The sequence below is a fragment of the Pipra filicauda genome, unplaced genomic scaffold (assembly GCF_003945595.2).
Source record: "Pipra filicauda isolate LSUMZ 115617 unplaced genomic scaffold, ASM394559v2 scaffold46_size3722508_pilon, whole genome shotgun sequence".
Taxonomy (NCBI): Eukaryota; Metazoa; Chordata; class Aves; order Passeriformes; family Pipridae; genus Pipra; species Pipra filicauda.
Window position 1 is genome coordinate 258,075 of NW_024104609.1, and position 11,184 is coordinate 269,258.

An 11,184-nucleotide genomic window follows, 5' to 3' on the forward strand; every position below is an offset into this window, starting at 1 on the left:
GAGGAATTGCAGAACCCATGCAAGGCACTCCTTTTCCTCCCCTCAGAGAAGGGATTCAAGTCGGTATTTCAGTACATGGTAAAATATTGTCCAAATTTTTCTGGCTCATGATCTGCGAAGCATATTCCCTAAAAAGCTGCTGCTCTTGGAAGTGTGTTTGCCAGCTGTGCACCTCTGCTGAGGTACCCCCTGCTCCCAGACGGAGCTGCCTGGATGCTTGTTCCAGTCTTTTTAGTAAGTGTGGATGACTGGGTACCTAAAGTAGTAAAATAGCTTCTTGTTTAAGGTGTGTTGTTTCTGTAAGTTTGGATCACTCGGGCTGGATTTATTCTGCTGGTGAATCTTCAACAGAATTAACGTCTACTCAGTCACGGGAACATAAATTTCACTGGAAGTCTCAGGTACCAGCATTGCATTAAAGAACATGAGGTTTGCGCTTACAGGAAGAGGTTTTTTTAAAACATCTAATACATTGTAGGTGTCACACCAAAAATAAATAAAATATTTTTATCCATAACTTCTGATCAAGGATTATATTGCATTTGAAAAGAGTGACAATGTTGCAGAATTCTATCAAATTGGATGTAAATTTCTCAATGATTTTTGTATTAATTTCTGCACGCAAGATGGCAAAAGTGAATTCAAAAGGAACTGAATGATGTGAAGGATGAAAATGTGTAAGGTTGGCACTACAGAGCTAAGATTTTCCCCATGCTGCTCTGTAGAGCACCCAGACAAAAAAAAATAAATTGTGAAATTAGTGCAAAGCACTGGCAGTTGGAAAAATGATGGAACAGCTGCTGGGAGATTAGTAAGTGTGGATACCAGGCAACGTCATTTCTAAAATAATTTTTCTGAGTAAAGCTGCATTTAAGGGCTGGAAGTAATGATTTATGAAGAAATATGAAAAGAATTAGATGTGTTTAACTTGGCAAAATAAATGAAGAGTGTTGTTCTTGTCCATAAGCATATGAAGAGCATAAACAGAAACCATGGAGAAGAATTGCCTTGGACAGGGCCTAAGGAATGCAAATGAAATGTATTGTGATCATAATGCAAGAAGGAAAATGTATCTCAGATATCAGGTAATATCCTCCATTAGCAAGATTTATGAGACCCATCGTGATGGGAGTATGAAGGAAATGATGGAAAGTCCATTGACTGAGTCAACTGAAATTGGATTAGAAGATGTAGAACAGTTCAGCCCTGAAAAAGAAATTGTCACATGCCCAACAAACATTGCAGACTTGTTAGACGGTGGCACAACACAAATGTATTTCAATGTTTTCCCTCAGTGTCAGAGATGCAGGTTCTGTCCTGGTGTGAGAATGCAGGTGGGCAGTCCCCGAGTGAGCATGCCTTGGTCATGCTTTTGCTTCTCTCAGCTGATTCAGTTCCACCCGAATCTTGTAGAAAAGGGTCTTCATAAACGATAGTGTAGTAACATGCTCCTTCACCCCGTGAGTGTCCCTAGAACCAGAGGGTTCCACAGAGAAACTGAGGACAGAACACCTTGAAGTCCCTCTACTGTCCAGCTCTCAGGTGCCTGCCTGGAGGGCTCCCAGACTGCAGGGCGCGCTTCAGAAGTTCAGGAGTGTTGATTCTGGTTGCCTGGCGCTGGGTCAGAGAACTCTGGCTCTGGCTGTCTGGTGATAAGCCTAAGTGGTAGACTTGGAAGGGGTCCAATTCTTTTTCACCTTCAGCAGCTTGCTTGGGAGTTGGCCACTGCCAGGGCTGAGGCAGACGGATGGTTTGACATCCAGCACCAAGTGTTTCTCTGGCACTGCGCCACATCTTATATCACGCTCAGCACAAAAGAACCTTGGAGTTTACTAAGCCTCTCTCCACAGCTGGCTTCACCACAGGCTCTGGGGTCAGTGCTTCTGTTGTCACAGCAGGTTTTGTTTAGAGCCTTACCTGAGAACGTGGCTGCACTGTTCAGCTCCTGAAGACGTTCTGCATGGTGGTGGCTGGTCAGGTTTTGCCCTGTCTTAGCTCCCTATAAATGCCAGTGTTGGCAGTTCCCTTGTGTCACATCACCAAGACTCAGCCTTCGGTAATTTGCCACTTTCCCTTCAGGGAATCTGAGGCACCTGCACAGAACTGTTTAGAAGAAGTTGTAGGTGCCTTGTGCATCTAGATCAGTGGTCTCCACAGTGGGATGTATAAGACACATTATATATATATATTTTTTACAGTTAATATTTTAAATTTTTAATATTTTCTTATATTTTAATATTTAATAATTTTTAAAAAATTAAATAGTGTTTATTTCATCCTTTTCCTTAGTAAATGTCTATTTTTGTGTATGTTTTATAAAGTACATAATGGATTAGTACATGGAGATAATTTATAGATATACATACATTGGGGTGCACACTCAAAATTTTTTTACTTAGGGAGACTTGGAGACTGCTGATCTAGGTGTTCAGAGAAGGATGGGGATGATGGCCATGGCACAAAGATCTTCCACAACAAGAATCCTAAAGACTGATACTAAGCTTTGAAGAGGGAATATGACATAAAGATATAGAGTAATGTAAAAACCCTGGGTGATGCTGCTGGGAAGCTCCCTGTGTTGTCATGTAGGTGCACAAACTCTTCCTCACACCCACTGGGGTGTATTTTAGCCTTATGCAAATCCACAACTGCTGTGTAATTAAATAGCAAGATCAATCCTGCCTTCTCTGCCTGGTTCCTGTGTCTCACTGCTGGGTCCAGCCTCGTTCCCTGTATCCATCTGCTCTCATGGAGCATCTAGGCCTAGTTTAGACAGTCAGGCAACAAGTCCTGGAACATCCCTCCCCAGCAAAGGGGACAAACGCAGCTAGTTCCACCCACGGGCCGGTGTCCTGTTTTCAGCTGTAGTTGGTAACTACAGCCACAGTCTGATCATTCAGAACTTTAATTTATATTTATTATTGCTTCGTACACGTGACCTGGGGCTTCAGCAGACTCGTTTATAATGCCACCATCATGGCTCTGCCTTCACAGGACACGGAATGTGCTGAATATGGAAAAGCGGTGTCAGTTTTTACACTATCATGTCTCTGATTGGCACCTGCCATCTGATCTTTCTCCGAGGCAAAGAACACAGCCAGGTCTCGGCAGATTTCCTTGCACAGTGCAGACGGCATGTACCTGTTGCCAGAGTTACGTGCTGCCAAATTTCGAGCCGTCATTCCAAATTAAGATGTTAGAACTTTCCTTACCTATGATAAGTCATTAAGTATCGCTCAATTACCCTTGCATTGAGCCTTTTTTTTAAACTCAAGCTTACTTTACTGAAAGGCATCCTGTCTTGATTTGGAGATATTAAAAGATGAAGAATCCTCGTTCCTTTGATAAGGCAGGGGTTTTAATGTCTAATCATTCTCACTATAAAACTGTGCCTGATTTCTAATTTAAGCTGGTCTGGCTTCAGCTTCCAGCAATTGGTTCTTGTTATGCCTTTCTTGGCTGGATTAAAGAGCCCTCTAGGACCTGGTATTTTCTCCCTTTGAAGGTACTTATACATCGTAATCAAGCTATCTCTTGATCTTTTTAATAAACTAAACAGATTGAGCTCCTTAAGCCTCTTGTTCCGAGGCAGCTATTCCAGTCCTCAAATAATTTTTATGACTCTGCACTGTCTCCAATTTTCCCGTGTCCTTTTAAAAATGTGGACACCAGAAATAAAGCCACTCAGGGAATTTACAGCCAACTGTTTGTCCCTTTTCCCAAAATCCTTTAGATTCTCTTATTTCCATGCTATGGGTTCTCCAGTCTATAGAAGACTTTCTTGCTCCTAGAAACTATGACCACTGATGTAATTTGTTCCAGGTGAGCCAGAAGTGCTCCCAGACAGGTAACCTAGCACCAAAAAAAATGGGTGGACCCTTGCTCCGATCAGTGTTAACTGTTCTTACACTTTTTTTGCCCACTTGTAGGAGCTATTTCAAATCATTAATGTTTTGGAACCAGGACCTCTGTGTATTTTACATTCTAGGAGAACTTGAACTGTTTGGGGCAGTCCAAAATCGCTATAGATTGTAACTGAGCCTGTTCATACTTATAGAGGAAACTGAGGCTTCTGCCGCCCTTCAGAAGTGATCTCGGTAACCAAAGAGGTGTTTTGGTTCTGGCAACAGTCTTAGGAGATAGCACAGGTGGATTGGCCAGACTGCAGAACAGAGTTCAGGAACCACTTACACTTCTCTAATGAGCTCAGGAAGCTGCCCTGGTTTGTACAGGGAATGATGCTGTCTGCGAGGATTTTCTAAACCTGTCTAGTGCTGCTTCTACGACTCAATTGTTGCTTTGTTGTTTGGGGTTTTTTTTCCTGAAATATATTTGTGTTTATCAAAGGGATAGTGGATGAACAACTCCCCTCCTCAATATAAAGGAAATTTTCCAGGTGTTGCCTTGGTGAACCTATTTCTATTGAAACCCACTCATCCTCGTTTGGTCCCCTTTCCGATCCTGTCCCTGTTATTAATCACAGTTATCTTCTGCTGACTATAAGCAAACTGGAGGCCAGATTTGAGATACTGTGTGTTGACAATATTAGGCATTTTTTCTGTTGCACCAACCAGCCTCCAAGATATTTATCCTTGCAATTATCTGCCAGGTAGGCAACAGCTATTCCCTGGTTTTAAGACAGGGAGGAGAAGCTAAGGTATGGGAAGCTTCAGTAGGTCAGGGCTTGAACTCACATCTTCTAAATCTGGGGTAATTGTGCCTCCTCTCTGTTCCATCTTTAAAAAATAAAGCACACACGTTAGTTCTGAGGCTTGCTTTCATCTGCACCGTTCTGCCTTCAGAAATCCTCACTCCTCCTCGCCGCACTGCGGTCGCCCTCCAAGAATTGCACAAAGGCTGTCAGTCGCTTCGGCTTGCCATCATCAAACATTGAGGAGAAATAGGAACAATTACAAGTTTAATATTAAAAGAAGCAATTTCATTTCCTTTCTGGAGTCGGCGTCATTTTTTAATGCTACCTGAAGTAGCAGAATCCCTTTTGCCTGGTGAACGGGGTGCGTTTACACTGACTCGGGTCTCAGCCCCAGCATGCGATAGGCGGGAGAGGGGCCACCTGGGCCGCTGGTGGGTCCTGGGAGCCCCCACGCCCCCCGGGCGGGCCCTGCGCTGCGGCTGCGTGATGCGCTGTTTTATTTTTAATTCACCTGCCCAATCGGGCCGTTGTTTTTTAATTAAACTGCAGGAGGGCACGAAGAGCTGCTAAAGGCCCCCGGCTGCTCAGGAGGCCGCTGCCCGGGCGGGGAGCGGTGCCAGCCCCGCTCTGGCCGCGGCGCTGCCCCCGGTGCGGCCCCCGCGCCCCCGCCCGGCCCGGGCGCTCCGGGCCCGCCCTGCGGCGCGGGCCGGCGGCGGGGCGGCAGCGCCCCCTGCTGTGCTGCGGCAGCGCCGCACGGCCCCGCCCGGCGGCCCCGGCGGCCCCCCCGGCCCCGGCCCCGGCCCCTCACCCGGGCACCCGGCGGGACGTGCCCCAGGGCCGGGCGCGGGCCCTGTGCAGACGTAGCGGTGACGGGCACGGGGCGCAGCCACAGCGGTGCGTGCGGTGACAGCGGGGCAGGAGCAGGGACAAGAACAGGGACAGGAGCAGGGTCGGGAACAGGGACAGGGACAGGAGCAGGGACGGGGGCAGGGACAGGAGCAGGGACAGGGACAGGGACAGGAGCAGGGACGGGGGCAGGGACAGGTGCCCGCTGCCGTGGCCACCGCTATGGGGGGTGGCGGTGGCGGTGGGGTCGGGCAGCGGAGGTTTCGCTGAGCCTCGGCCGTGCTGGTGCCGCCTGGCAGGGGCTGTCTGTCACCTGGGGAGCCCCTCAGTGGGCCCGGGGGGGCTGTGGCCGATAGAACCGCTGCCTCAAACACCTGGTTGGGATCTCTGTGGGCTGGGCAGCAGCTCCCCAGGGATGAGCCGCAAGCAGGGGCCACCGAGGCCCTGCATCAGATGAAGTTCCACTAGGTGTGAAGGGCAGTTGTGTGCTGTGACATTTCAGGTGACCCCTCCGTGCTCACCCTTCACCTTCCAGAGCTCCCAGCTGGAATGTGGCCCTGGCTCCCGGTCTGGGCTGGAGGGGAATGTCCCTCCCGTTGCCACAGCGCACAAGGAGGCTGCTGGCTGTGCAGGGGAGAAAAAAACCTGTAAAGAAGAAAAACCTTCTACAAATTGGGAAGAGCATTCTGCTTTGACAGAATAAAAATAAAACCTGGAATGGGAAAGGAAAGGCATGAAAGAGTTAGTGACAAAGTATCATGTACAGCTGGGGAGATGATGGGTTTATTGGTATTGCGGGGGGGGGGGGGGGGGGAAGCTGAGAGGCAGTGAAAACACAATTTGGCCTAAAATTGAATTTCTCTGATAAGGAATTTCAGAAGCGGCTGCCTCATTCACTGTGCGGCCAAATAATCATATGCGCTTTAATAATCTTTATTTTACAGGAGTACGTTGCCAGGGCAACAGAGTGTAAGCAGGAGCACAGCACCTTGCAGATCACAAAGGCAAAGCTGCAGAAAGAAATTTCAGCGAGTTTCTCTCTCCCTTTTGCAATGTAATGACGACTTATTTTTCATGCACTGATTTAATAATCTTATTGAAAGATCCTTTCCCTGTTTCTCTTATTCTTGTCTGTCTGGGCGCGGACAATGGTAAAAACCTGGAATTGTCAAGCCCACTGGGCTCAGCAAACTAACAGATGTAATATGTTTAGCATTTTTATGTAATTACTTTTTATTGCTATTTTACCCCTACTTCTATTCCTCCCCGGTTAGATGCTGCTTCCCTTCCATTCCAGCCCAATCAGGGGATGGAGAGGGGCTGGGGGAGAGTTGGTAATTGACGGCATTAATCGGGAATTATTAGTGGGACGTGTTTTCAGGGGTGGGGGTTGGGTGCAGAAAGAGACCTTTTAGGAAGGGTGAATTGAATTATGGGCGATGCAATAATGAAGCCTCTGGGCTGTGAGCTGCAGAGGACACTCATCCTCACAGAGCTCTGAGTGTTATTTATCATGGGCTCTGCTCTGTGGGTGAAAAACAGTGTGTTGCCCTACTGACATCCTCTGGGTGGGGGAGGTCTCAACTAGCTGGGCTGAAAATGAAAAAAAAGCTGATTTGGGATGATTAAAAATGGAGATCTTCGATGTTGGTTAGACAGGGAGCAGGCACGCTGCTACCAAACCCTCGGCAGGGCGCAGTTTGTGACCAGTCTGTCTCTTGTAAACATTTTGCTTGTTCTTTCCCAAGGGCCAGGGCTGGGGAAGGAAGCGTGGGAAAAGCAATCTTTGCAGGCTGCAGAACTGAAGGTGGGGGAAGGCTCTGTGAGATGAAGTACAAACCCCGGGTTGTCTCACTGCAGCTGAAAAATTCCAAGAAGTTGGGAACAAAGGCTGTCTGTCACCTGAGCCCAGCAGTGCTGGGGCACTGCGTGTGGCAGGTCTCCGGCTGGCACCAGAAAGCAGCAGGATGTGTGGGTTTGGAGGGCTGACAGGGCAAGGCTGAGGGAAAGGGCACTGGGATAGGGGTTTGCAGCCTCAGCTGAGAATATCACAGTTTTGTGGTGTGAATTCATGCTCATTGATGTTGCTGACATGGAACCTTTGCTTTAGGATGCCAGTTCTTTAAAGGACAGCACATAGATTTACATGTTCTGCATTTTGCAAAATAATTACATAAAATAATACATAATAATATATATAAAATAATATATTTTATATATGTAAATAATATATAAAAGCCAAGCAGCATTCTCCCTACAGGATTACCTTGTGCCAAACATTACTGGTTTTCTCTGAGTTAGCATTTCACAAGTCACTGTGAATGTGAGATGTTCCCTGAACCAGGGTTTCATGGAACAACAAAAACTGCTTTGAGGCACATTGCAGAAATGGCTGGAAGCTGGACTCAGGAATGGGAGGTGGTTCTGCAGAGAGCGACAGGGACCAAACCCTTGGACCAGGTGTGGGGACAGTTGCCTGCAAGAGAAGAGAAAATTCTGCTTGGAGACCTGGGCGTGAGGCGCATAACTCATGGATTTCCTGCGTCTCCAGGTTTGGAATGTTTCCAGTCCTGTGGAAGCATTAATAACAATACAGTGCTTGAAGTCTTGTTGTCACTAATGTCTAATCATTGTACAGACAAAAACCCAAGTTCTGAGGCCCAGTTAAAATTCTGTTGCTTTCTTAAAAAAACAGATAAGCATTTATACCTGAGACATCAGAGTCCAGGGAGTGAAGAACAGCCTGGCTGCAGGGACAAGGGCATGTGGCTCTGTTCAGAGTGAGGTGAGCAATTAATGCATTGATATGTTCAGTTTATTAAAATTTGTTTATAAATCAAGTGTAAAGATATTGTACTATCACTAACAACTTCAGCTTGGTTTTTAGAATATTTGCAGTGCTAATCCTAGGCAGCATGGGATCAGATAATGCTGTGCTATAAAAATGACTCAATATAAGATTCTGCAATAGAATAATGTACATTAAATATATATAATATAGAATGCTATAATATACCCTCTATATAACATTATATATATAAGTATATATAATTACTCATTTGTAGTTTTGAATGTGTATGTAGATTAAATAGTTTAGATACAAAGACAATGTTTTAAGGTTGTAACAAAAAGGAAAAATAACACCTTTTTTTCTAAGCAAACATATCCCAGGTTTCACCTTTCTGCTACTAACCAAAGGAATTGGCAGTGATATAACTACTGCTAAACATTTTATCTGGTCAGAAAACTCAGCAGTGCCTGGTGATGAACTATGCTGTTGTTCCTAATCTGGAGACGTGCAGGATTTTCTACAGCCATTTTTATAATTGTTCCGTTTTTTCATGGCCAGATCTGATTACTAAAACAAATATTAACTAGACTATATTTTCCTTATTAAAAAAAAGGCTTTTCATAAAGCAGAAAAGGCGTGATTATTTACAAAAACATTTTTCTTGAGTATAAAAGCACATGAGCATCCTTCAAATTGTATGGCTAAAGCTTTTCCATGGCATGTAGGGTCAGGAGAGGGGATAAACACAAAAACCTGGCTGCAAGATTCCAAAACTGTTTGTCTTTTTTCCTACAAACCTGGGATCTGCTTCATCTTGGAATTTTTTAATTTATTTTTTTAATAATAAGAATGTTTCTTTGTGCTCCAGTAATATGACAAATATTTGGAAATCAGTTTATGCAGAAGAGGGTTGTTTTATTTCTGTAGCTGTATTTAGAGAAACTATGGAGTAAAGCCCTTGTCTGCTTCTATCTTTATGTTAGCAGAAAAGCCAGGAATGAAGAAGCAGCCTGTTGCTTTGGCAGTGTTTGAGGAAATATCTCCCTTTCCCATGGCTTCAGAGAGTTGGAGACAAGGTCACGCTGGTCTGAGGAAAGCCAAATAGCTTCTGGAAATCCCAAATCAGACTGACACTGCAAGATCTGTCCATCATTCAAATTTAGATGAAGTCACCTTCCACGTTGCTTTCACTGACATTTAGGATTTTTTTTGTTTGGTATTGGCTGGTTTCTGTGAAATCCAACAGCTCTGCTCCTCTAAGCTCTAGCCAAGAAAATCTCCACCGTTTTTGTCCTCTGTGCAGAATCTAATTTCATAGAAACTGAACATTAATTCAGATAAAATATGTAGATACAGAATCTCCTTAAAGCAGTCTTCTGTTAAGTCTGCAGGAAGGCAGCTGACTGCAACCAGACTGGGCCACAGAAAGAACTCTGGGACAAGGTGCACTTGCCAACTGCCAGACAGTGGACAATATTTCTATTTTTTGTTGGCTTAGGAGACTGCATTTTTGGCTCCTTAAAGCAATTCTGGACAAGAAACTATTTGCTGGATCTTTTTAATTTTTAAATTTTTTTTCTGTTTTAATCATAATAAATTTTAAAATGTAGAAAGTCAAAAGGATTGTTATCTGTTCTTTGTAAGACTCTATGGGGAAGCCCAAAGTTGAAGCAAGGTGGCAGAGCCTGTACTTGCTTCAGGGGGAAGCAGGGTTATTGCCATGACAATATAGAAAGGTTTACCTTTGTACCCATTTTCCTATTTTCCTTAGGAATGGTGGGATAAAAATTTTGGTAAGGAATTGAAGTCCAGCAGCTTAAATACCCACATATTTCTAGCACAAAATCTGGGCAATTTGCTTTCCCCTTCCTGCTAGTTTGTATCCTGCTGCCTTTTGAAATGGAAACTCTTCTGACCCTGTAACCCCCGTGTTACTCGGAATAAAACTCTTTTTAATTGTGTTTTGGAGGAGCATGCAGGGAGCTCCAACACTACTAATCAGCTTTGCTGGTCTGGGTCTGTATCGCCAGGATTCATGTCGGCAGAATAACTTGATATAATTGCGGCTCTGCATCGCTGATTTAATGCTGAAGAACTTTAAAGGTGCAGGTCTCCATTTCTGTCTGTGTGTTAGTACAGTGTGAGAGCAGCTCCTGGGCACTCCTGGCTACTTGGGGCCTTGCAGAAGGATGTGGGCAGGCCCTGCTGCTCTTTGGGGTGCCTGGAGGGGATCCCTCAGTGTCAGAGGGAGTGACTGCCTGCTGGGCAGGGTTTGGTGGGCACAGCATTAACACAGTGACACAGGTTTTGGAAGAGACCTTTCATACCTGTTTGTTTGCAATGTATCATGTGGAAATGCAGGTCAGCTTTAGTGCCTGGAACCTCTTCATATAATTAAAAACAAAAAAACCCAAAACTCTTCTAGCTAGAGTCTGAGTTTTGTACTGGCCAGAAGCAGGTCTGGATGGATTTAAAGCAGACCTGTTATTAAGCTATTTGACAGCATCTACAGCTTTGGTTTGAAGAACAGAACAGCTGCCTTACAGTGCCAGAACTTCAACACTGGATAACGCTGAAATATCCTCCTTGACATTAGGAAGGTGGAAGTGGATCAATGTAAACTCCTGCTCTGCAGAAGCTCTCCCTTGGGCAGACCCTCACCTGTTTTACCCCTGTTCCTTACATTGTTTGCCTTCTCACCTTCCTCAGAAAACACAAACACTGCTTCAGGTTTTTATATTTGGTATAACTGTGTTTAGCACCGAGTCTTGCCCCAGCCACAGTCTGTCCTAATTTGTTTATAACTCTGCTAATGTGCCTCTGTTTGGCCTTCAGCATTCCAGGAGTAGGAATGCCACTTAACCCGAGTCCCGGCTCCCTGATCCTGTTTGAT

At 45.1% G+C, this 11,184-nt stretch overlaps 1 long non-coding RNA gene across 4 annotated transcripts in view; it reads left to right on the top strand.

The window, feature by feature from the left end:
* The window catches only part of LOC113994345, a 33,631-nt gene extending 23,720 nt beyond the window's left edge, over positions 1 to 9,911 (top strand). Inside the window, exons 3-6 of one of the 4 annotated variants that reach the window (XR_005565399.1) lie at positions 6,445 to 6,554; positions 7,845 to 8,051; positions 8,196 to 8,285; positions 9,275 to 9,911. This is a non-coding gene — a long non-coding RNA (uncharacterized LOC113994345). Of the gene's footprint in view, positions 1 to 6,444; positions 8,052 to 8,195; positions 8,286 to 9,274 lie in introns of all 4 variants that reach the window. The other 3 variants (XR_005565400.1, XR_005565401.1, XR_003543040.2) reach the window with 3 other exon arrangements.
* The last annotated feature ends 1,273 nt before the right edge of the window (positions 9,912 to 11,184 follow it).